The sequence below is a fragment of the Aptenodytes patagonicus genome, chromosome 1, assembly GCF_965638725.1.
Source record: "Aptenodytes patagonicus chromosome 1, bAptPat1.pri.cur, whole genome shotgun sequence".
Lineage (NCBI taxonomy): Eukaryota > Metazoa > Chordata > Aves > Sphenisciformes > Spheniscidae > Aptenodytes > Aptenodytes patagonicus.
Window position 1 is genome coordinate 159,781,130 of NC_134949.1, and position 27,042 is coordinate 159,808,171.

Genomic DNA, 27,042 nt, shown 5'->3' on the forward strand with positions numbered 1-27,042 from the left:
TGTAAAAATAACTTTTTTTTTTTTTTTTTACTTGCTAGGGAGAACTGTGCATAAATTATGGCTTTATTTTCTTCTACTTGAGAATTATGTAAGTTGTACGAAAAGCTCAAAATAATTTAATACAACCATTGTGCTTTTGCATCTGCGTGTCTCTAGTGATTTCTCTTTTCCTCCCTTTTTCTTTCCCCTCCCTTCTCTTGTTCTCTCTCTTCCACTCTCTGTCTTTCAGTATCTCTCCCCGTGACTCACACGCACGCACACACATACACACACTCTCCGGTAGCAAGGGCATATGCAGTAGGCAACCCCCAATTTTCCCACTTGAAAGTGTTCCCGTGGCTTCCAGTATGATTTTTCTCAGCTTTTATGTATAACCACCTACCTCTGCAAGACAAATTGATTTCTGTTGATCTCTTGGGTGCACACTTAGGGCAGGTTTCACTTAGTCAATCTCTGTCTCCATCCCACTGTTTGGATTTATTGTGGATACTTTATAAGCAGTGGCTAATTTTAAGGAGGAAGAATACAAATAAAATAATAGTAAGAGTGCATACTCTTCAAGACAAGAACGGTTTCTTTTTGTCTAGCACTATTTCTGCTACTGTAACAGAGCGGATCATAATTAACCAGGGACCCAAAGATTCCTCACATTTGGGCTAAATCCTGCAATTTTCCTGTCCAAAAGCCCTCACTGGATTTTCTTAGTGAAACAGTTAAAACTTATATAACGGCAAAGCTTCTGTCCCCAATCCGCCTGGGAACACGGGGTTCCTGGGGCTGCGTGTGCACTTAAACCTGCATTCACAAAACCAGCAACAAAACTCATTCTAACGCGGGTGCGCTCGCACCCTCGCAGTCCTTAATTATGTGATCACAAAGCCCCTCCCCAGAATCATACAGATTTTCTTTACAAAGTTGGGCACACGTGGCCTTTTACAATATTCTTTTAGTCTGACCTGACTACTTTAATTTACATGTCAGAACTATATTGCTGTAATCTCTCTTCTCTCGAACATTCACGTTAACAAATCGATCAGCCTTGATGTACTTACTAAAAGGAAAATCTTGTTTTCTTTTGGAGATGGTACTTTAGAAGCGTAAGCACTTAGAAATGTCTTTTAACGAGTTGAGTGTCTTGTTTGTGACTGTATCTTCTACATAAAGCTGTACCTACTTTGTGTTTTTCCTCTGACGAGTCCTTAGGCTGTTTTAGGGCTCATATTCACTCTTCTGTGTGTTAGATTTCTTCTTCTTCTTTTTCTTCTCCTTTTCCTTTTCTTCTCCTCACCTCTCCTCTCCTTCCTTCTTTCCCTTTTTCCTTTTTCCTTTTCCCTTTTCATAGGAATTTGCACTTGTTTGTTGCTGATTTGTAAGTCAACAGCATCTCAATAAGTCAGTAAGAATAATTTGAAAAAAATACTTTCCCAGAAAAATACCTGGAATATATGTGTGCATTCAAATGTTAACCTTTTCACATTTTAATGAGCACAAACACAAAAATAATATTTATAGCAGATATTCATCCTGCAGTGAGCTCCTGAAGCATCATCTTTTGTACAAAAGTGCCACAGCTTCTTAAGACTACTTATGTGCATGAAAAATCAAATTTGGACACTTAGACACTTTTGAAGACTTGAAACAAAACATTAGTGAAATAATTGCTGAATCCAGGAAATTACTGTGAAGTGATATGTGACACATAATGTCTCTCAGTGTTACTGCAAGTGAATATACTTCAGGCCAGATCATGGCAAACCACTGAGCGTTGCAGGAGAGACAGAGCAGGCTTCAGCAGCTAGATAGCATTTTTCTTGCTTAAAATTATCTTTTTGTGCTATACTGCTGATCTGGCTGCTGTGTCCCTGTTCCCAGGATAGACGGTCAGGAAAAATAAGGTTTTGTCGTTACTTTATGTTGTAAATCATTGGATGTTAGGCTCAGACCAAGAAGGCTACTCCAGTCAGTGCAAGACAGGGCAGACTCATGACTGCTCCTGCTTTGCTCCAGGGAGTAAAACCAGCCCTAGGGAATGTGAACAGAGCACCTTGGATGCATAAAAAGAAGCGCTCACTTCAAAACACACATCAGGGAGTATTTGACGAAATCACCCATTGAAAGTTACAGAGAAAGAACGTCCATTAATGCTCTCCAAGAAGTCCTTAGATGCACCTGTAATCCTTTCTCCACCTGTATTATCATGAACTGCAACACTTGTTTCCTTTGATTTCTAAATGTGACGCAACCTTTTAACTCCAAATCTCTTATTTTCTCTGTTATATATTTCAAGTGCTCCACAACAGTTCCTGTAAACGTCAGCATGGCTCCTGTGCTGGTTTTGTCTGGGATAGAGTTAATTTTCTTCCTAGTCATTGGTACAGTGCTGTGTTTTGGATTTAGGATGAGAATAATGTTGATAACACACCAATGGTTTAGTTGTTAGAATGTGCTGGGTTTGTCTGGGATAGAGTCAATTTTCTCCATAGTAGCTAGTATGGGGCTGTGTTTTGGATTTGTGCTGGAAACAGTGTTGATAACACAGGGATGTTTTCGTTACTGCTGAGCAGTGCTTACACAGAGCCAAGGCCTGTTCTGCTTCTCACCCCACCCCACCAGCGAGGAGGCTGGGGGTGCACAAGGAGTTGGGAGGGGACACAGCTGGGACAGCTGACCCCAACTGACCAAAGGGATATTCCCTACCATATGACGTCATGCTCAGCGTATAAAGCTGGGGGAAGAAGAAGGAAGGGGGGGACGTTTGGAGTGATGGCGTTTGTCTTCCCAAGTCACCGTTACGCGTGATGGAGCCCTGCTTTGCTGGAGGTGGCTGAACACCTGCCTGCCCATGGGAAGTAGTGAATGAATTCCTGGTTTTGCTTTGCTTGTGTGCGTGGCTTTTGCTTTACCTGTTAAACTGTCTTTATCTCAGCCCAGGAGTTGTCTTGCTTCTACCCTTCCGATTCTCTCCCCCATCCCACCACGGGGGGAGGGAGCGAGCAGCTGCGTGGTGCTTAGTTGCTGGCTGGGATTAAACCACGACAGCACCATGTGTAATTTCTCTCCACTCATAGCTGTTGTTAACATAACATTACACAGAAAAACATATAACCTATCTTTCCAGGCCCTCCACCCCAATTTCTCTCCCGATATTGGAGGTGTATTATGACTTTTATTTCTATTTGGCACTTTAGGGGAAGGGTATGTTTATAATTTTGACAATGCATATGCTTATGTTTAAAGTGTATTTTCTGTCTCCGAGTAGGAAGGCAAATAACCATTACCAGTCACTACTTATTAAATAAAATTGTAGCTAGCAAACAGCCAACTTTAGCCATTTTTAAGTCCAGCCATTCAGTTAGTATGGCATTCCCATCTAGAAGATATTCACCTTTAAGAAAAATTACAAAAAGAAAGGGTATATGGGAAGGGGAGAGGGGGGACAGAATGATTCATAGGAAGAGTCATGGCTCCTGTGGAGCTATTCTTTGTTGCACAACACAATCTGCGCTGTAATCCTGTCTGCTCAAAAAACAGTGTAAAAGGATCTGTTAATTCACCCCTCATTTACATGGTAAGAGCATGTTGTGATCCCCAACTGCTGAAGAAAGAAAATACAGTTAGCCCATGCTCCTAATTTGACCCCTTTCTTTATGAAAAAGCATGTTACTGTAAACATTAACTCTGGCTAATAGTCCTCAAAAACACTGCTCTTTGTCATTGTTGTGACAAACATCAACCTGCCTTGGCTGTGAGATTTGCTCTCACTTGATGGTCCATGGCTCTCTTAAAGCTTCCTCTCGCCAGGCCAGTGTAGCTGGATAGCCGACCCAGCATGTACATAACTGTGCTGAACAGATGTACTTGTGGCATGTCATCTTCATTGGCTTGGGGCTTCTCCTATCGTTAGGACTCCTGGGGAAATGTGGTTCTTTTAGCTGCACAAACTTCACAGAATCACAGGATGGTTGAGGTTGTAAGGAACCTCCGGAGGTCATCTGGTCCAACCCTCCTGCTCAAGCAGGGACACCTAGACCCAGTTTCCCAGAACCACGCCTGGGCAACTGGCATATCTCCAAGGATGGAGACTCCACAACCTCCCTGGGCAACCTGTGCCAGTGTTCGATCATCCTCACAGTAAAGTCTTTTCTTACATTTAAAAGGAGCCTCCTGTGTTTCAGGTTGTGCCCATTGCATCTTGTCCTGTCACTGGGCACCACTGAAAAGAGCCTGGCTCCATCCTTTTTGCACTCTCCCTTCAGGTATTTATATACATTGATAAGATCCCCCCTTGAGCCTTCCCTTCTCCAGAGTGGACAGTCCCAGCTCTCAGTCTGTCCTCATATGGGAGGTGCTCCAGTCCCTTAATCATCTTCATGGCCCTTCATTGGAGTTCCTCCAGTATGTCCATGTCTCTCTTGGGGAGAGAGTGTTTGTGGAGCCCAGAACTGGACGCAGTACTCCCCTTGTGGCCTCACCGACACTGAGTAGAGGGGAATGATCACCTCACTCGACCTGCTGGTAACTCTTTGTCTAATGCAGCCCAAGAGACCATTAACCTTCTTTGTGACAAGGACACATTGCTGGCTCAAGTTCAACTTGGTGTCCACCAGGACCTCCAGGTCCTTTTCTGCGGAGTTGCTTTCCAGCTGGGCAGCCCCCAGCATGTACTGGTGCCTGGGGTTGTTCCTCCCCAGGTGCAGGACTTTGCACTTCCCCTTATTGAACTTCATGAGGTTTCTGTCAGCCCATTTCTCCAGCCTGTCAAGGTCCCTCTGGATGACAGCACAACCCTCTGGCATATCAGCCACTCTTCCCAGCTTTGTGTCATCTGCACATTTGCTGAGGGTGCACTCTGCCCCATCATCCAGATCATTAATGAAGATGTTAAACAGGATTGGACCCCTGGGGTGCACCGCTAGTTACTGGCCTCCAACTAGACTTCATGAGACTGACCACCACCCTCTGGGCCCATCCATTCAGCCAGTTTTCAATCCACCTCACTGTCTACTCAGCCAGCCCATAACTCAACAGCTTCTCTATGTGGATTTTATGGGAAACAGTGTCAAAAGCCTTACTGAAGTCCAGGTAGACAATATCCACTGCTCTCCCCTCATCTACTAGGCCAGTCATTTCACCACAGAAAGTTATCAAACTGGTCAAGTATGACTTCCCTTTGGTGAAGCCATGCTGACTAGTCCTGATGATTTTCTTGTCCTTCAAGTGCCTGGAAATGGTTTCCAGGATGGTTCCATCACCTTCCAAGGGATCGAGGTGAGGCTGACCAGTCTGTAGTGTCCTGGGTCCTCCTTCTTGCCCTTCTTGAAGATCGGAGTGGTATTTGCTTTTCTCCAGTCTTTGGGCATTTCTCCTAACCACCATGATTGATCAAAGATCACTGAGAGTGGCCTCACGATGACAGTTGCCAGCTCCCTCAGCGCTTGTGGGTGCATCCCATCAGGGCCCATGGACTTACGTATGTCCAGTTTGTTTAAGTACCCCATGACCTGATCCTTTTCTACCAAGGGTACATCTTTCTTGCTCCAGCCTTTCCCCCTGGCCTCTGGGATCTGGGATTCCTGAAGGCCGGCCTTGCTAGTAAAGACTGAGGCAAAAAAGGCATGCAGTACCTGATGTCCTGCATAAACAGGTCCCCCATCTCCTTCAGCAGTGGGCCCACATTTTCCCTAGCCTTCCTTTTGTCACCTATGTACTTACAGAAGCCCTTCTTGTTGTCTTTGACATCCCTTACCACATTCAATTCTGGTAAATTTGACTGTGACTCTTTTCCACTGAATTCTGGGAAAACACATTGGATTTCTGCAGCACAGGGGATAATTGGATGAAGTGTTAGAAGAACATCAGTGTCCAGGCGATGGTACTCCCTGTCATCTTCCCTAACTGAAGAACAAGCTGAGCATCAGCAGCAGGGAAAGTGACTGCTAGTGCTGCTACCCAAACACCGTGGCAGGATTGTCAGCCTGGGTTGAAAGCACCATCAAACCCAGCTTGTTGGGATAGATGGGAGGGATATTAAGAGTGTAGGAGCTGGGTTTTACTCTGCAGCAAAGGCTGTGCCCACACTAGTAGTCTAGTTTTACTCCCAGAACATGGTCACCCTGACATCTTTACTGCACACATCCTAGTTCATACCCAAATCCCTTATCCAGTAAGTCACTTGTTTTCCCGTGCAGGGAAATCTGAGCACAGTTGATAGGGCAGCTTGCTGAAGGACACACAACAAATAAACCACTTGGCTGTGGGATGCTCCAACTGTGGTTCATTCTGCCTTGAGTCATCCTGTAAAACTCTCCCAGAGGTCCTTGCACAACGTGGCATCCACATGCCATCATGCCCCCTCCCATGTCACACAGCACACACTCTCAGCATCATGCTAGGGAACCCCTCTCCATCAGGCTCTGACTCAGCACCTCATTATTTCAGTCACTTTGCACTGAAAGTCCACAACAATCTGTGAAGAGTGACGTCTCAGAGTCACAGGGGGCCTGGCAGACACCTGGATTGGGCTATTGCAGGCAGCATTATCCCAGGGCAGTGGGGACACCGGCCAGCCCCACATCCTGCAAGGGCCCGGAGGTATCTCCCCAGTGCACTCCTCAGAAGGTGTGCATGTAGCATAAAACATAGTCTCTGTATCTGTGCATTCTATTTTATGCTGTTTTTCTAAGTGAAATTAAATGCAACTGTAAGAAGAAGAACAACAACAAAAACATCACCAGAGAAGAAAACTCACACATTGTCCCACGGGTATGCAAGGGGCAAGCTCCTACAGTTGGATCGCTGAGATTGCAGGCTCCCAGCATTGAAAAAAGATACACGAACCCACCTAGTTGGGTGCTGTGTGAGATCCCTGTGAATTCAGAGTGGAGAAGACAGCTGACCTCCAAAGACTGCGTGCTGCAAAGGGAGCTGCCCAGAGCTGCCACAGAAGCAGAGGTCTGTCTGAGCTCCTCGACACTTCTGCAGGCAGCAGGGCCCAGCTCTGCACCACACATGAACTACCTCAGTCTGCTCGGTTCAAGAGTGCCCAGTTGATTTTGGAGGAGTGGCATCCAAGAGATGATGATGAGGCCTCCTTTGGCTCACACCACACGAACAAAAAATGAAACAACATAGATTTCAACAACATTCAGTCCGAAGCACAGGTGAAAGCGCTCTCTCTCCCATTTCTGCAGTGCTCCCCACAGGGATCAGGAGACCCTGGCAAGGTTTGAATCTATAGCACCCACATCTCAAGGTAGCCCCCTAATATTAGATCCTTGGGTCACCTCGGTGGGCACATTCTTCATCCATCTTCCTGACGCTGGAAGAGGAGTACCACTACATGGTTCCCAACAAGAGGGTAGGCAAGAAGGTGAAGGACTTCAGCTTCATGATTAGGCTCCCACTGAGGAGTAGACAGTCCTGGCAAAAATGTTTTTGTTTATTTCTGAGAGAGAGAGAGAATTCCTCTTCCAGGACTTAGGTGGCATTTAGATCCCTCTGAATCCATTTAGATCATAAAGTATCTCAGGCAAGAGATTAGTCACCAAAATTTCCAGACTCAGGGTTTCTGAAGGTGTTCGAAAGCTAACTTTGGGCACCTACCAAACTCAGGCTGAACAGTGAGGCACCCAGTGTTTTGGACAGTTACTGTGGAGTGGAGAAAAAATAGCCTTGAACACCCCAGGATGTTGTCTAAAGCATTAGGTGACTGTCACTAGAGAGCAGTGCTGTGATCAGTTGTTTAAACTCCAATTGTCTCTCAGTCTAAAACAAAGATATCCCTTGTCATTACTTGGTGGCTTCAAGAACTTCATCAGGTATTGCATTTGTACCAGTGCTTGTGCTATATCCACACAGTATTTATGATGTCATTACAGAGCCGTTGCCATTGTAATATATGTTCTGAAAGCTGGCAACGGGTCTCTAATGAGTAAAAAAACACTGGCTATGTCCAAATGAGGTAGTAGCTGCTTATCTTAATATATAACAATGTGATGTCAAGTATTTTTTACTTCTGTTAACCTAATATATTTGACAGATTTACTTTGTATTTTTTGGTGAAATCTTCTTGAAGTGGGATTTTATGATACCGTTTGTGTTAGCATTATACTGTACCGTTTCCCATTTTCATTACTGTAAAAAGAGAGAGGTTTCCTATTTATGAACTAAAAAAGATACATTGCAGTTTTTTCTATTCCAGATAAGGTGTTGACAAGTTTATACAAATACAGAAGGGAAGATAAATGCACTCTGTATCAAGGTCAAAGTAAGTGGTATCATGATTTCAAAAGTGTTGACAATTTTAAACGTGTTTTATAATGCTGCTAAGAAGTTTTCCTAAATAAGTAGCTCCTACTATTATTGTGCTATGCTACTCATGTACAATAACACCGAAGACCTTATAAAGGCCTAGAAAGAATATAAAAATTTTTTAAATAACCATGAGTCAAACTTTCCACCTATGCAGACCTTTGGATGTTAATGGAGTTTCACAAGCTGTAATGCAGAAGATTATTAGACTTAGTCATATTTACAAGACGACATACCAGAAAAAATACAGTCGCTAACATGAGGCTACTGGCTAATACATTTCCTTGAAATTTTGAAGTTCTACAACTCTGAAAACTAGGCTGCTGAACAGAAATTGAAGACATAATGGGAAGACTCCAGGAGCAACAACTGAGGAAAGCAGAAATTAAATTTTTATCTAAACTCAGATTTAAAATACTTAGATTAATTTTAAATCTAAACTCTCCTTTTCTGCTAACTTTTTACAAACACTCAGGAAAGCAAAACACTCTTTGTTTTTCCTGTATATAATTCAGCTCAGGCTCATGGATGTAGTATATCTCAGATGGCAAGACCATTTATCCTCTCAGTTTTTCCCAGAAGCAGTTTCACAGTAAGACCTAGTCTGCTGGGCCAAAGAAGTAACCCGTCCATCTTTAAACCACAGAAATCTGAGGCATAGCATTGGGTTTTCTTCTCTCATATCGTACGCTATCTAAAGCCCCCTCTGAAATCATGAATAAACTAGAAAATGGAGCCATGCCTCATCTGCCTTCCAGAATCTGCTGGATGCTCACCAGCTTGTGCATGAATGCAACTTTTGTATACCAGTTGCAGCCTCTGAGGAAGACAGTCGCAGGGAGCTGACTGCCAGGCTTAGGCTGGACCCTGTGCCCCCTTTTTGCTGTCAGGCTAGTACCGACGTTTCAATTCTTGAGGGCTCTGCAAAGGATCTTTATCCCTGCACTCCTTTGACTTATTGATACAGGGTTATCACCATTGAAAGAACCACAAGTTTACATTTTAATGAAGGTCATTACTTGTAGATTTTCTTTCTGGGACATATATGGGGATATATTGCTATTAATAGCCTATGTCCTGTTGTTTCTCTGCATGCCCTCATTTTGAGGACCATGACCTGAAATCTCTCCCTATCCCATCTCCACAGAGGGAACAGACATTATTCTCGCTCCCTCAGAAAAAGACACATTACAGGTGTCTTCCACACATAACCACTTTTCCCCCAGTTACGCTGAATTTGTCTCCACTAGCATCCTGTAAAAGCACGACAGATCATGCAGATCTTGACTAATTAAAGAAACCTCCCTCTCTCCCTGACTGCTGCCTCCCTCAGCCAAGCTCACCTATTGCCTTCATTTCTGGGCAGCAGAGAAAGAGAAAGCTGTGCTGACGGTACCCACAAGAGGACCACGTGCCTTGCCCTGTGGCCTTCTGCATTTGTTGCTTCTTCTTGTTCACTTGTCAATATGACAGCAGAAGAAGAGCCTTGTGGAGTTGCTTCTCGTGGTCTCAGCTGGAACTGTGATGAGGAGGCTATTGCAGGGACCTAGCTGTGTCTTTCCCAGCTCAGAAAATGTAGAGGGACCCGCACTGGGTGGCAAATGTTTGTGGCAACCTCAACAGTGCAGCCAGCATCAGGCTTCTGAGGATGCGAGGCACAGGTCCTTCCAAAATAGGGTGAAATTTGCTGTGGTCACCTCAACATCTTCTTCCTTCCCTGGCCTGGGATTCCACGCAGTTGTTCCTGTTGCCTGTCCATAAACTGGAGACTGGACCCGATATAACTCAGTTTGTGAATATATTAATATAGGGTTTTAGTCTGGGAGGGAGTGAAGTGACGAACAGCACCATGGAGCAATGATCCTACCAAGCAAATCCTTGGTAACTCTGCATTTATGCAAAACTGACAAGACTGTGTGGGCATCATTTTCATAACCACGAATTCCCAAGGAACCCCTCCCAAGAGGCCTGAGGAAAAAACAAAGATCTGGTCACGCTATTCAGAAGGAGAACTTACATATACGTGTCACACGCAATTACTTGCCCTAGTAGATGCCATTGTCATGTGCTTATATTATTATACTTTATATTATATAATTTATAACATTTATTAATATTTTAATGACTCAAAAATGTGAAAGATGTGCCAGAAAAAGCCCAAAGAAGACACAGTGTGCTCCTTCCCCAGAATAGCACAAAGTCTGAATCTGATGGGAAACAAGCAACATGGTGAGAAATCAAAGAAGACAGGAGAAGGAATAGGAGGGGAAAAGGAGCATTGGGACCATTGATCTAACAAGAAATCCATATGATGAGTCCTATCAATGAGATATTGACTGCTTTCTCAGCTGTTCCTCCTTACTTGTTCCTCTTAAACTAGAGGAGAATTAGGAAAGAACACAGAGTGAAGTACTTAGAGCATCTGGGAAATAATATTCCTGGTATAAAGGCTGTTCTGGGAGACTGAATATAGGTGTTTATGAAGAAGGAAGATAAAATGGATATTGGATCTGACGTCCGCTGGGGAACAGAGAAGGAAGGAGACAACGGGGACAACAGGTGGAAGCAGACAAGGCCATTGGCAACAGTTTTATACTCTGACAGTTTCCAACGTTACAACATTCAAGTTTGTTCTTGCTGGCAATAACTCAGTCATCTTCACAAAAAAAGAACGTGTTTTGATGAAAAACCACTTGCATGACAATCATCTGACCAGCCTTAGCAGGGAGGTTAGGAAAAAGGCAGGAGCCAAGCAATGCAGATCCCTGAAGGCACAGAGAGAAAAGCTTTGATTTCACAGGTGACAGATACGTCATGGGGCGAGACCTGTGGGCTGAAGAATGGGTCAGATGGGTGAAGCAACTGTGAGAGAGGAGTTTCAGAAAACACAAAATACATAACTATCAGAGTAATAGGCATGTAATCAATGAAAAGAAAACATTATAGTAAGGAATATAATATTGCCTTGTTGGAAAGGACTATTTTAGTATCAGAAAACATAGACAAGTGGGACTACGAGAAATACAGCAGTGGTTGTTGAAAATCTGAGCCATTAGAAGGTGAATGAGGTGGAGAGACCAAGCTGCATTTCTAGGGAGCCCCAGCACATGGCAGAGACACAGAGACGCTTGTGTAGCCCAGTAAAACTGACTGCTGTAATAGAGCTATAATAGGGCTATAATAGAGACTGCTGGGGAGGATGGAGGGGGTATTTAGTAGAAAAAGGTGTCAGCATTCTGTCATGTGGTAGAAGTCGGGAGAACTGAAGTTGATCAACAGAATACATTTTAAGGTAACAGAAAAAGCAGTGATTATGCAGGTATATTAAAAAATAAGCATAGTAGAAAGTTCTGAACTGTTTTGTTCTTTTCCTACCTGAGAACAGAGCAAAGAAATATTTGAGGATAAGACTTTTTTGCAATATTGGTGAATGAGAATTAATATTAAATTTGTCCTAAATTTGTGACTTCACATCATAAAGTTATAAGAACAGCACAGCAGAAAAAAAACTTAAAATCTGAAATATTCATTATAACTGCTGTCTTTCAAAAAAATCTTCTCTTTTTCTGAGGGAATTGAGGGCCCAGGAATCTTGAACTTCTGATATCACATACTAAGCTTGATCTGGGTAGGCTTGTGCTTGCTTATGAAGAAAAGGGGATTCTATTTCCCACTGAGAAAGCAGAAATTAATTCATAATCCCACCCCCCTATTTATTAGTTCCACTCACCCAGTAATGGACAAGAAACAACCCCATGTGACTAAAGGGACTAGTTACTCTGGGAGAGTGGCAAGCAGTGAATAGTGAAGGCACAGATCCAATGCGCAATAGACTGAAATTGGCTGAAATATGTTCCCAGCAAGTATTTCTCAAATACTTATAAATAACAACAAAATACAAAAAACCTAAACTGTTCCAATCAGTTTGTAAAATAATAATGGCCCATCATTTGCTGAACATACTGTTTGCCATCAACTGTTTGTCCATGTCTCCTGCTGATGGGAGAGAACTCCGGCTGAGTGGACAGATGTTTCTTTCTGCTAACTTTGACAACACTTGGGTCCATAGTCCTTGACCAGAGGAACTAATTAAGTAATAAAATCAGCTCTTTGTAAGACAGAAAAAAAGAAAGAGTGAAGAACTTGAGGCACTGATTAACTCACAAGTGTTTGCTGTATAATGCAAATCATTAATGCTTAATGCTCTCTGAGAGTAATAAACCAGAATTGTAAGTATAACAACAATATCACGAATCATATATGAACCCTACAGTATCCTAGGACATCTTTTTTTCTTCATGAATTGTTCAATCTGTATGAAGCATTGTTTTAACTTGTTATTTACTAATCTTTACATTTTGATTCTAGACATTGCAACTAAACTTAGCTGGCCAGTTCTTTGTAGCGTGGGGAATGGAGAAACAAAATCAAGAAAATAGCTCTCCTCAAGTACCAAAATGTGGAAAACTTGCCAGAATTAGCACAAACGCAGACTATGATCAGCCTAATATTAAATGAATACTCACTGTATCTTTCCTCTGCCTGTTAAACTACTAATTGATGTGCTACTGATGAATAAAAGGGCTGGTATTTCAGCCATGAACTCACTTCGCCGCTGCAGTTTACTGAGAGCCCCAAGCTGCTGAGCTCATTACAGATCCCTTGACTGAACTGGCTTTACAGGCAATTTTGTGAAGGGGCAGCATCAGAGCTAGCCCACTGATTGGGACTCCATTGGCTCAGCGGGGCTCCAAGAGTTCAGGGGAGAGAGCGCGGCACTGAGCTAAAAATACGTCTTTGCCTCTGTAGTACCAGGAAGATTGCCTGGCTGTGCTAATTGGGAGGGACCTAGAGATCTGGGTGGTATTTTAGGCTAATCTCGAGGTGGGACCTCTGCAGCATGTATGTGGCTCTGAATATAATCTCCTTCGGCACTGTCATTTATACCATTGCAGGCATTTACAATCAGAACCATCCTTGATTGACTCGTGGCTGTTGCTGCACCCTAGACTCATCTTGCAGGAGTGAGGGGGGATGAGGGAAGGTGAAATGGCTGTGCACTGAACTGACTTACGAAACCGTGTCACAATTTTAGTGCGGCATTGAAGTTGCAAAATGGGAGAAATTACCCTGACACGACCAGGGCTTAGGGGGACCGCACAGATATGTAGTCCTCCCTCAGAAACTGACTGTAGAGTTTCACAACAGAGAGGGTTTTCTTAAACCCCCACTTGTCAGGATTTATTTTTCAGTCCTGCCTTCTTTCTCCCTGTAGTCCCATTTTTAATTCTCTGAACAAACAATGTAGCTCTGATCTCAGCCATTCCCTAGCTTACCTCTATTTAGAGCACAAAACCCCCATGTTCAAAAACCGGGGTGGTCAGGGAAGTCTGTGCTTCTGCTCATCCCGCAAGGACTTGGTAAGGCAGAAGGAAATAGAGGAGAGAGAAAAACAGGAGGAGCGTAAGAAACAGTGACAGCCTGAAAGCATGAACAAAACCAACAGAAGCAGAAGTAAAAAGCCTGACAGAAAAGGCTAGAAGAAAAACTCAATCATGGGAAAACTGAGCAACTGAACATTTTTGCTTAAATAACACATTGAACTGTTTGCTTGTTTGGTTTGTTTGTTTGTTTGTTTGTTTGTTTTAACAGATATACAGTTTTACAGGGGTATTGCTTGCTTTACTGGTAGGACGTATTTCAGCAAAACAGAGAAAAGTAGAATATTTCACTCCTCCAAATTTGACGGGACTTTTTTTTGTTAGAGCAACTTCTTAAAATAACAGCGTGATTGGGTGAAAAATGTCAAATGCTGATTGCACGAAATATCTGTGTCACAGACCAGCCTACGGACTGTTAATTACTGGCTGGAATACCTGAAATAAGTTTTATAAGCCTCTTCACATGACATAGCAACATTTTCACGAAGCAGTTGCACTGGAGATCTTACAGCAGGTGTGAATTATAACAACATAATTTTCCAAAGCAAATGCAATTATGATAAAGTTTAACATGTTACTTTCGCCGCCCAGGCAAGTGCTTTATAAACTTTACTGCGATCGTTGCTTTGCACAGCATCCGTCCTCCGACCGTGTTTCTGCAGTGACCTTAACATTGGACAGAAACATCAGGCAACCTTCCAAAAGCAAGATGAGGAATGGTGCCCTCACCCAAAGCAACAAGGAAAATTTTAGGATGTTAAACCACATTTACAAATAAATAAAAGGAGGAGTTTCCTAGGTTATGAAATGGCACCTCTTGTCAGGCTCCTACACCTATATTTAGAAACCCAAACGAAGAGGCTGACGTTTGTAAGTGCTGAAGGCACAAATACTTTTTATTTTCCCATTAAGCTCCTGTCCCTAAAGCTCTAACCCTGAAGTACCAGCTGATATGTCACCTTTTTCTTTCCAGCAGTTGCTATTTATTTCTAATGCCTTTATGACTAATATGATTCTAATAAAAACTTAACACAAGCCACTACTCCAGGTTTAAAATAGTCTTAATTCTGCATAGCTGCTTGAGAACACCTTGCTTACAAACCTGGAGGATGTTGGAAAGATTTCAGAGGAGAGCAAGTAGCGTGGTTAAAAGACTGGAAAGCATTATTGACAGCGTATGTAGAAGAAAGGGAAGGTACTCAGTCTAGATAAATCATATTAAAGCCTAGGTTAAGGGGTGACTTGATCACATAAGTATCTATATGGGGGCAGAAGGATGGCTGTAGAGGACTCTTCAGTCTGGCAGACAAAGGAATACATGTTACACTGCACCTGGAAGTTCAAGCTAGACAAATTCTGCCTAAAAAAAAGGCTTAAATGGTTAAAGGTGATGGCAATTAACCACTGAAATTGTCTACTGAAGGCTGTGGTGGATTTTTCATCCTTGAAAATTCTCCAAATAAAACATGTTTCTAAAGTATATTCCAGTTTAACCACAGCTTTTTGATTTGAAAGAGGAATTAATTCAGGAAAGATCTGAGGCATTCATAGACCAAACACCTATAGCACTTGCTACATCAATAAAATGTAATACATAACACAGCAGCAGGACAATCGTTCCATTTTACTGCTCAGCGAATTCTATCCTGAGAGTTGTTGGCAATACTTTATCCAAGGTTTTGCACAAAACTATCACTGATGCAGAACAACAAAAGAGAGCTGCAGGTACGTCCTGATTTCAGATCGACGGTAGTCAATAGAAAAGAGTACAGCTGACTTCGGTGGGATTTGGTCCAGGGTCTTCCTTAGGATCTGAGAAAAGAGGAACAATTTTGTTTTCTGGTCTTATGTGTAAGTGGGTAAAGGCTTAGAATATTTCTAAAGGCTTAGAATCCTTCTAATTACCATGGGGTTTTTTGTGTCAGGCAGGTAAATTTTCTGTGATATGCTGGGTATAAAGTTGGAGATAAACTTATCTTAGGGATTTCAGCAGAAGAGTTTCAGCCCTATCATCAAAGCTAAAAGTTATTTTGTCTCTAGGAAACTATTTCTGGATTAAGTGTACAAAATGAGTCCTAGAATTTACTTTAAAATGTTAAAAATAATGCTGGGTATGGAAATCTTGTCATCATTCTTGACCAAATGAGGTACAGAAGGTACTACTACTTCCATTTCTGCTTCCCTGGTCACATAGGGTGATCCACCAACTTCAAAATTTTAAATATTTTATACTTTTGATTGAATTTCGTTCTGAACTCCGAGTTACTAATAATTAATAATCATAGACTCAAATTTCTGGGCTCTGTAAATACATATAATCAATATGTGAAATTAAGGAAAAGGAAAAAAAACGCATTTAAAAGCAAGATCTCACAAGTTCTTTGATTCCACTGAAACCGTAAACTCTCCTTTTACTGACAAACTCAGATTTTTTTAGCGTTCACAGCGTCAACTTTTCCTAGCACAGGGAGACAGGCTGCATTCATACAGTGAATGACCTGATAAATTCTCTTTAAACTTATAGTCATACTAAAGTGAGATCTGGACAATAAATTCAAAAGATGCCTAGCTTATAGTGGTAGAAAATAGCATCTTGAATGTATTAGCATGTACAAAGATCACTTTTTAAAACCGGTTCATTGTCTGCTTATGGGCTCCTGGTGGAATCTAGACGCAAGAGGCATTTTTATTAACGTTTTCTGGAACAATAAAAAATATAAATCCCGGTACCTGTTTTGCCGTCGGGTCCTGCATTTTTCACCCACCTGAAACTCTCACCGCGTATTGGATGCCCAAGAAAGATGGGAAGGAGCCATAAATATTAAGTGATTGTATAATGGTGAGCATGCTGCAGTTCATCTGCGCTGGTGAAGGCAAGACCTGCACATTAAGTTCCCACTCCTGTGAGTTATGGGTCATTTGCTCATGAGTGAAGTGACTAATCCAGTAGTGAAGAAGATGGCTAGTGAAAATAAATCGCATTGTACTACTGACTGCTGTGATGGATTCTTTATATGCTCTTTGTGTGACCGTTCAGAGGACCCCTTTTACCCAAGCCTTGGTGTTGCAGCCATGTTATAAGGAATTTTATCAGAGTGAACAGGAGTCTTCGTAAGGCAAGAAACAATAGAACAAGCAGGAAATAAATAATAACTAGATAACCAGGAAACAGCACTAACACAATGGATGTTCAGTCATTAGTTTAAACTGTCACATTGGTCCTGAAATGATCAGAACAACCACAGTGAAGCTGCAACAGCGAAGTTTACAATAAATCCACGCTTACGCATTTTGAAGGCCACTTCAGGAGAGTTAGAGGAATAAATAGGGAAATCAGGGGCTAAACTTGACATTGAAAGTAGGTGAGCTGGAAAACGTTTTCAAGCATTTCAATTCCTTAAATTTTTCAAAGTGCTTACTGCTGAAAAGAAACATTGCTTCACTTCCCCACCATTTGTAATGACCTAACACTAATATGATAATCTAGATGGGACGCTTAATTATGACGGGGTTTCTTTCCCCACATATTGTCTTCCTAGACAGGGTTTAATGAGGCAAGTCTGTTCTGCCATTTCAGTTCACCTACGTGGCACGAGATAGTTTCAACATATGGAAATATCATTCTGCCACTGTCTGATCACTGCTAAAATTTTATTGATTATAGATCATTTAACCAGACTATATTGATTCTGGATATTTGAATTAATAATATTTATGGAAACAGTGTAAACTCTGAAAACTGAGGTCATACGACAAGATTTTGTTACAAATCAACCTGTTCAGTGTATACAGGATCAAGCAAAGTGATGGGTAGATTCAGGCTGGCTTTGTTACCTATTAATGCTTACCAACACGTAAGGATTTTGCATTGTACTTGTAGCATTCTGACTGTTTCTTCCACCTTGATTTCTGTTTTATACCTCTTTTGTTGGAGATGCTTGAAAGCAATTCTACCAGTTTGTAAATAAAACAACCTCTAACAGGAAGCGGCAAAGTTCTGCTTGCTGCGCTTTGCAGCTCTCAGAGTTAAAGCTAAGTTTAATTGGAGCTAATCTGAGTCATCACCAAAGAAACAAACACTTTTTTTTTCCCCGTACACATTGCCATACAAAGCAGAGAGAGATTTGAGTTTTTAATTGTGGTTGTTTATGACCCTCTTTGGTAAGACTTGCTGATTTTCTAATTATGTGCTTAACAACTGGAACAGGCTCCATATATTACTGCATTAAAGGTCTCCCTCGATAGCTTTCTTCCAAGTTACATAGCCGCCTCGATCAGCAAAGGTGTGGGATTGCTTTCCTGACATTTATTGAATAACCATTATTTAAATTATTTTGCTTGTTTCAATGAATTTGTCATACATTGTATTTTACAATAGATTCTCTTTTCGCTTGTTATTTACATAAAAATTGCAATGCTCTGTTGCCAGAAATAAGGCAATGAACACATGCATGTAAAAGTAAAGCGCGATTCACCCAAAAATCAAAGATGAGTGGAAATATACTGGAAAGCGCAAATTTTTATTTTGCTATCAAACTGTATTTGTAAGAAATATTTCAACTGAAAGGTATTGCCATAAAAAGAACCCCGAGCATCTCTGTTCAAGCATTTCTAATTCATTCCAAATTAATCTGATTTCACAGGAAAAGAAAGACGTAGTAAAAATAGCCTTTCTCAGCCTAGTGGCGTGATGCACAGTGGTGTAAAAGGCCTTGATCCAAAGCCCACTTGAAGTCATTACAGTGGCATCACTTAGCCTTGGATCAGGGCTTGAGCAAAGGACGTGCCGAATTTAAAACAGACGTGAGACCAGAATCTAGCTCACTATACAGACACTGTATCCATTGCACTGAAATGTCTCTCTGTTTTAGCAGGACCAGGGAACAGTTTTACCGCTCTGCATGTGTGTCTGTAAAACAACAAGTTGCTTTTCTGAAGAAATCTGAGTAGCTGACAATTTAGTCCCAAGAACTGTTTTCTTTCACATTTTCATCAAAGCTATCGTTCAATTTAAAAAAAAAAAAAAAACCTACCCCAAACAGGTTTTTTTAATATTATTTTTATAGTTTGGAAATGGCAGAGAATTCTACTCTGAAAAATGAAACAGAAAAAATACGATGCTATATATGCAAACGGAATTAAAATACCTGAAGGTTTGCTTTTCCATGGTGTAGACATTGCACAATAACTGACAGTAATTTAAATTTTGTCATTATCATGCATTTGTAGGATTTCTTCAAAAGTTAAGTTGATAGTTAATTTAAGATCGCTGACTTAGATCACAATACAGTAATTAGACACAATTAAAGTAAAAATTGAAAGAAAATGAATCAAGTAATACAATACATTGTGTAGTACTTTTTCCACGGGCAACTCCACTGATAATCTTACAGTGCATGAATTATCAGGGAAGAAAAACGCTTTGATTATACAACTCTGTTACAAAACTATCTTTGAAATGAGGTAGCAATGCTTTAGTTGCTAGCTTTCACTGAAATTACTACGTGCGTTTTTACATCCACTCTGCAGATATATTTTTACATCCATTTTTACTGTAGCTGTGAAAATAGCAAAGATCTCGAGGACTGCAGCATGGCTCGCAGCGCCCTAGTGCTTCGGAGGAGTGTGGTTTGTTACGTATCACTTGCTTAAAATACATGTCTTACAGTAAAATAATGATTTGAAAGACCAGAACAAATCCTGGGTAAAAAGAGTTAACACAAACGTTTTAAAGTAATTCTGTTCCTTTTGAGGTGAAATGAAATACAGAAGGAGGAAAAGAAGAAACTGTATTTCAGCAGAAGGGGTGTTCTTGTCCCTTCCTGGCGTCACTGCTCTCCTGTAATTTTCAGTTTCATAACTGGGGTTTCTGATCATTTTTCATGAGGGTAAATTGCTCAGCTATCCCTTCCGCATAATTTTAAACGGAAACTGGAAGAATAAGAAAAACAAGACAAAACAAAACCTAAACCCTGTATGCTCCATTTGCTGAATATATGGTTTTCTTCCCCCCGTCTGTGCATGTGCCAGATGGCACTACACTGGGTTGGATGATAATAAACATGAAAAATACAGTCAGTGCACGAGCAGAGATAACTGTGGCTGAATGTACCAGGGCTGGGGCTGGTAGGGGGAAGGGGCAGAAGTTCCAGCTGTGAGAGAAAAGCAAAGTTCAGCTCCTCAAGGGAGGAGCTGCTCTTGTTTCCAATTACCTCGCGTGGGCAGGGGGATGGGGGCCACTGGGAAAGGAGGTTGTCCCTGGTTATCCCATCACACAGCCCGAGGGGCAGACTTGGGGCCATTTCCCTCCCGTCAGAGCCCAGCCCGTTAACCTGGGGTGATGGGAACTTGTTTGGTGCTGTGGAGGGACAGCGGGCCTGAGCGCAGGGTGGCTAACCCACCTCTGGGCTTTCCACCCCTGGGGTGTGAGGCCAGCAGGCTGCTGAGAGGGGGCAAGGTTCGGCTGGCAGCATGGGCTGGGAATAGGGCTGCTGGGGGAGACGGACGTGTCTGGGTCAAGGGCGGTGGGATGACCTTGTGGGCCCCCGTCCCCCACCCATGGTCTGGGCCCTGGTGAACATCATCCATCCCACCATCGAGTGGGAGCTGCAGTATCCACAGAGAGGACCCCCACCTCTGTGTAGCCCCATGGCAACACCTCCACGGGAGGCGTACGGAGCAGCTGCTCCCCTTTGAAAGCCGCTGCATCCTCCTCCTTCACAACCTCTTTCTGGAAGTAGTTTAGCAGAGATCCAGATGGAGATGCACCCATTTACAGCAACAGAGCATTTGGCCCCTGGCCATGTGCATTGCTGTTGTCCTCTGTGTAGACATTGGCTGCACAACATTGATTTTCCTCTGGGTTTCTGCATTCAAGTTAGCAAGTGAGGGGCCCGGAGGGTACCTGAAGCATGCCCAAGACCTCCTAGGACATAGATTTGGGGGATCCATTTGTCTAGTAGGTGAAGTTTTAAGGTGATGAACTGATAGGGGAAAGAGTCTTGGGGACATCTGTTAACAAACACCTGGCAGGGAAGGGTGCTTACGGTGCATATCATCTCTACTGAAATATTTGTATGAAGCAGGTAGCAGTCTAAGTTCCTGCTGTTACTCATTTGACCAAGAGGCCAATGTAGTTGGAAACTGGTTTTCTTTTAACCCAGTAGTTGTCCTTGGAAAACTCTCTTTGGTGAGGGGAAAGAGACTTCCAGCCAGAAGATGAAATGGCACCTATGCAGTAATTTATTTGCCCCATTCACTTCAACCTCTCTTCGCTTTTGTTTGTTACTCTCATCTTTTCCTTCTTACCCACACACTGCCTTCTGAAAGGAGCAAAATTAAATTTAGGAAGCTAATCAAATCGCAGTGGATAATTTTTTCATTTTTAATAATTCCATCCTTTGCTTCCTTTGTAATTTATGTGATGTTATTACAGAATGCATTACCCAAGCAAAAGGGAAAGAGACGGTTTAAGGAGCGGGAAAGAAGTGCTGAATTATTCTTGGTCCTGCAAAGAATGTAATTAAGAGTTTCTTAGCTCAGCTCTCTTAGTCCGATGAAACTTTCTTCTCTGTTCCTGCGTGAACGCTAAACATAGTCCGCACTCAAGGGTGACCACTAAAATGTGTGACCACTCCATCTATGAGCTAGGCAGCGTCTGAGGCTGGCTATGGCATTATCCATCTCTCTAGGCTCGCTGTAGTAAGGCTGTTGTTGGAGAAGCAGCTTTGGATTCACTAATTCCTGCGAGATAAGAGATGGGGAGGAGGGAAAGGTAACCCCCAACATTTTAAGATACCGGTGGCACAGACCTTTGCTCCTTGAGCGCAGGCTCCTGACATGAGGGTGGAAGAGAGGGGAGTTTCCTCTGCTCCCCACATGGTGATCACAAATGTCACCTACAGACAAAAGAAAATGAAAAGGAACGATAAGTGAAACATGGGCAATGATTTAGTCCCTTGAAAAGGCACATTAATCATCCGGCAGCCCTCAGCTTTACTGCAGCGAAAGTTCGTTTCTCATGACGGGGCTAACTTTGGGACCAGTGCCGGGAAGCGGAGCTGGAGCAGGGCTGGCAGCAGTATTTAGGAGCAGCAACTGCATGAGTGTACTAAGAAACCGCGTATTCAAAAGAACTCCTAACGGACCCGTAAATACCCAGCTTAGCTGCCGGTTTAATCACTCGCAAAGGCATTGCCTGACTCTTTTAAAGCCCCGCGTATCTGAAGTTTTGGAAGCGATCGCGAATAAATACTCCACTGCCTGCTCACAGCGACGTTTCCTCGGCGTTAGCTCATTAGAGTGCCTGAAAGAGACCCGACAGAAAATAAGTTAAATGCAACTTAAATCATCATCCGATTCGACTCTAAGAACAACAAGAAAGGCGAGGCGTTCACCAAAAGGTTGCAAAAGGCGTTTAGCGTCAGCTGCGCCGCAGTTATTAGGAGCACAGGGAAAGGGACTGAGGGATGTGAGCGGGCAATGTGGCTGGGATCCCAGTCCCCAGTTGTTATGGGTTTGGGGTTTCTTTTTCCTTTTTTTCCCTTTTTTTTTTTTTTTTTTTTTGGTGACTTCGAAAGATGTCACGGCAAAGTGAAATCTTTGCGGAGGGCTGTTCATGCATTCAGACTGTAGAGTTTTCAAAATGTGATGTTTTGCAATGATGACATTAGAGTAGCAACCAAGGGTCCGAGACAGCAACGCCTGCTGCAGCTGGGCTTCGCTTTGAAATGCCCAAGACAATGGGGGCCACTGTTCTCCATCGCTTCGCCTTTCCATTCCATTTGCATAGTCTGTTCTGCCTGATTGACCAGCTTGGGCTGTCCAAGGGACCAGCATTGTTCACAGATCACTTCAAGATGGCACAGATGACAAGATTCAGGTGAGAGATGAAGTGGGATGATTCTCAAATGCCATAAGAAAAAGCTGCCCTGGGAACTTTTAGCGCAAGAGAAATAGTTCGAGAATTGAAGCAGTTAAAGGATTTTTTTTTTCTTTCTTTCTTTTTTTAAGAAACTGATCGTATTTGGAAATACGCTGCCTTGACACACAAACGAGTAACAGGAGGTTTGTGTGTTTCGTTGCGGTATTTTGTTTGGTTTGTGTTTGGTTGTGTTGCGGTTTTTGTTTTTTGGTTTTCTGGTTTGTTTTTTTTTTTCCATCCCAGACCTCACCTTCTCCCGGCTAAGATGGGAGCCGTGCCATCGGAAACCTTTGCAAATCACAGTGTCCTGACTAAAATCATAAGACGACAATAAATAAAGCTCATCACAGAGGCGAGTTTTGAAATTCCTCGGTGCCTGCTCCGTAACTAAGTGCCAGGATTAATCGGTTAATGTTCATAAAACGCTTTCGACGTGAAAAACCCTCCTAGAAATGCAAAGTGCGAAGAGAGCTGTTAGCCAGCACCGCGCAAGGCGGGCGGGACCGCGGTGTTTTCCAGCCTGGGCGCCGGGCTGGGAGCGGCGGGGAGCGGGGGGAGGCTGGAGCACGCCTCGTTTTCCCCGGAGAAGTTGCAAACTCTCTGCTGTCCCAGATTCCCGACTGAAATGTCACGGTTTGGGCTTCCCCCCCCCCCCTCCCCGCCCAGGTACTCGAGTAAACACACACACGGCGGCGCCCCTAAAATGAGTTTCATTTGACACCGATGTTTTGACTTCATCTCAAAAAGGCAAAATCTTTGTCATACAAGTATGTTTTCCCTGGAGGGGTTTCCAGCACAATTTGCTATAATTTCTTTACACCCAACGGAACTGATGGGATCTGAGCAGTAAAACATATTCCCACAGCAGTTTCGCTCTCTCGCACTCTCCGTTACCCTCCTGGGGTTCAGATCACTCTCTAGTATAAATATTGCCAATAATTGTGCTAATATGGTGATTCTCAGAAGGAAGCAGAACTCTCTCCTCCTCGTATAGCAGACCTAAAGCCACGCGACTTCTGTTTGCGACTTCTGTTTAATCTCTCGATGCATTCTCTCCTAGCTGCTCGTCTTTCCCCTGCAGCGACTAATACGCTTAATTACATGATTTACAAGAATTGCCAACAAGGTCCCGGGGGCTGCTAAAGACCGACCCCCGCCCGGCGAGCGGGCCGTAAGGTGGGTGCCTCTCTCTGCAACACGGGCACCTCGAAGGGAAGGCGCGCTGGGCAGGACCCGGCTCTTCAAAATTATCCCAAAGTTCAGGCCCTTCTCCACTGTTTCACACGCACGTCCGTCCGTCCCCCCCCCCTTACATCTTGTGCTCCGGTCCCAGGTTGGTTTGGGGTTTCCCCGCCCGCCCCCCCCCCCCCCGAGAAGGGGGTTAAATGCTGCCGAGGAAACTTAAGTGGCTCTGGAGTTTGTTTAATTTCCCTCCAGTGTTTACTGATAATTCGAGAGACGCTTATCTCGGGGAATATAACGATTAATACAACCGCAGGTTTCCAGATAAGTGATTGTGATGGAGATTGTTGGCGAGAAAATAGACAATTATCCGCTGTTAGCTTTACATAAAGATCGCATTAACTTGAATTAGTTATCAGACAAAAGAACATCAGAAAGCTGCACCTTTCTGCCAAGGCAACGGCTCGCAGGCGGTGTGCTCCGCACAAGCAAACGCACCGCTGCCTCCCCAGCATCTCGCAGGCATGAAAGGGGCGGCGGGCCCGGGGGCTCCGGGGGGGGGGGGGGGGGAGGGGGGGGCCGGGGGAGGTTCACGGCATCGACGCGCCACGCTCATGCGGAGGCACGGCCGCTGCGAGGAGCGGGGAGGGCGAGCCCCGGGGCCGGGGGATCGCTTTAATATCAGCTGCCCGGCCGGGCCGCTTTCACTTCCATAGGGCGAAATTAACATGGACGTGGGGCAGGCGCTGGGGCGGGAGGCAGCGCGCCCGGGGAAGAAGCGGCGTGGCTGATCGCCAAGGAAACCTCGCTGAAAGGGAAGGGGAGAGCATGTGGCTGTTAAAACCCCGACACAATAATAACATTAAAAAAAAAAAAAAATAAAACCATAATGATAACTTGGAGGCAGCTCGCCATTTGCATATGAAACCAGCGGCCAGAAGCGCGGCAGTCCCCTTGCCGCATTATGCGCTCGGCGGTCCGAGGTCCCCCCCCAGCCTGAAAAGCCTTTTGATTATTTCTCCTCTCCCTAGGAAAGGCTGATTCCTCCGTAATTGATAGCGGGGAAGGGCCGTAATTAATTTCGCAGCGAAGTAAAGTGCGGCTCCTTCTCCCGGCTGGAGGGGAAGGGCTAGCAGAGAGGAAAGCGGGAGAGGGAGCGGAGGCGAGAGGAACTCCCCCCGAGAACCCCCAATTAAAGGAAATCACGCCTCACCCTCTCCGGCACCGAGACCCCCCTCGACTCCTCGCCACCCCCTCGCTCCCCGGGGAGGCAGGAAGGGCAGGGACCGTGGGCTGCTTTCACGAAGTCAGAAAGCATTCACCAGGCGTTTGTGTTGCGGGAGGTTTCTGTGGGAATCGGGTGGCTCGAGTAATTGGGGGGGGGGGGGGGGGCCGGGGGGGCGGGTGCACTTTCGGCTGGTTTCTCTCTGGAATTAAAGGCAGTCTTCAAAATAGGGTGTTTGTTAGAGAACTTCAGTCGGGGGGAAACCTGCCATTTCGGATCAGTGCGTTTTCTGTGCTGGATTTCCAGACAGACCCTTAAGCGCCGTGTTTATGTGGGGAAGGGAAGAGGGACGCGGGGGGGGGGGGAGGGGAAGAAGGGCTTTTCGTGTGTGATGGGGCAATAGGGAAAAAACCGGCGGGGTACTTCTGGCGTCGGGCTGAAGCCTAACAGATGCCGGGGTAGAAATCAGCTCGGGGGAGCAGGGGCACCTCAGGTCCATGCGTGAGGCAGCCGCGAAGGGAGCGGGGAGGGGATGTCAGGTGAAGCGGCGCTGCTCCCACCCGGGACGGAGAGCCCCGGGAGCCGTCCCCAGCCCCGGGACGTGCCGCTGCCGCCGCTGGGTCCCCGCTGAATGGAGCGGATAATGATCCCCGGTTCCCAAGGCAGGCTTGCTGCTGCCTGGTGAGCCTTGGATTTGTGTGGTCCAAGCCTTTCCCAGCTTGTCCCATTCTGTCACCGGGATAAGGGGCTCCCTCGGCTCGTTTGCACCTGCGTCGCTTTTGGCTCCTTCAGGAATGCGCTGAAGCTTGTAATCAGCTTTGTGAAGCCATTGAGTGCACGGCTGAGTGAAACTTCCAAAGCTCGCAGAAAACTGGCCCACTGAATAGGAGTCAGCATGGGGCTTCTCTCCAAGCCCCTGGCCTGCCAAATTCCAGCAGAGCCCCTCACAATCAGTCCACACAAGCTTTACTGCTCTCCCCGCACTGAGGGAAGCGAGAAAAGAAAAGCTAAAATACCAGTCACCGAGGTTAGCGGTTTGTTCCCAGATTAATGGCAAACGCCTCTCTCCCTGATGCAGCTGACCGATTCACTCGGGAGATGTGCGTGTACATATATATATATATATATGCGCGTGTGTGTGTGTGTAGTGTGTATGCATATAGATATACGTGCATATGAATTTGTATGCATGCCTACGTGTATAACAAGAAAAGGAAGAAGGAAATAAGGGAGCGGTATTAATTTTTTACTTTATGTGACCGCAAGCGTTCAGAGGCTCTTGCGGCAGCAACCAGGTAGCGGGCTGTCTTGCTATCCCACAAAGTCAGGCTTGTAACATCTCAGTAATTTCTGCAACGGTATGGTTTTAAGGCTCTGGGTAAAGGTGACGCTCAACTGCAGTCTGGTTTTCCATCTAGAGGAAAAAGAGCAACAGAAAAATGCATGCCCGACGCCACTACGAACCTGAGCAGCGGGCAGATTAAAAAAAAAACCCGACAATAACCCCACCACCACCACCACCAATAAACCCACTTTATGATAAGATAACTCAGAGGGCCCACGCGTGAAAATTTCACAGGGCGCTTCGTGCCCTATGGTACTCGCAGGATGGGTTTGCCATACCCGAGGGTCGCGGTCGCCCCGCTTCCCTCCGAGCTGGGGACCGCGGGGCGGGGGGCGGCGGGGTACCCCCGCCGCCCCCCGCCCCGCGGTCCCCAGCTCGGGGGGGAGCGGGGATGCTCCGCTGCCGCCTGGATCGTTTCCACCCCGAAGAAAAGCGCGCAGGGAAGGTCCCACTTGGGGGAATCCCCTTATTTTGAGCATCCTTAACGCTTGCGACATGTACCCCTTCACTGCTACGTTCAAAACTTTCCCAGCCACTGATTGCACAGGCAGGCGTGACGCTAAGCAACTGCGGAATACGTAGCACGACTTCGTCATACTTTTCATCCGGGTTCTGA

The 27,042-nt window shown here is 44.5% G+C and overlaps 1 long non-coding RNA gene across 2 annotated transcripts in view; it reads right to left on the minus strand.

Annotated features, from left to right (window-relative positions):
* The window catches only part of LOC143155958 (uncharacterized), an 89,818-nt gene that overhangs the window by 38,918 nt on the left and 23,858 nt on the right, over positions 1–27,042 (minus strand). The window contains exons 2-3 of one of the 2 annotated variants that reach the window (XR_012994519.1): positions 21,563–21,649; positions 15,493–15,563 (exon numbers count right to left, since the gene is read on the minus strand). This is a non-coding gene — a long non-coding RNA (uncharacterized LOC143155958). Of the gene's footprint in view, positions 1–15,492; positions 15,564–21,562; positions 21,650–27,042 lie in introns of those variants that run through there. The other variant, XR_012994520.1, reaches the window with a different exon arrangement.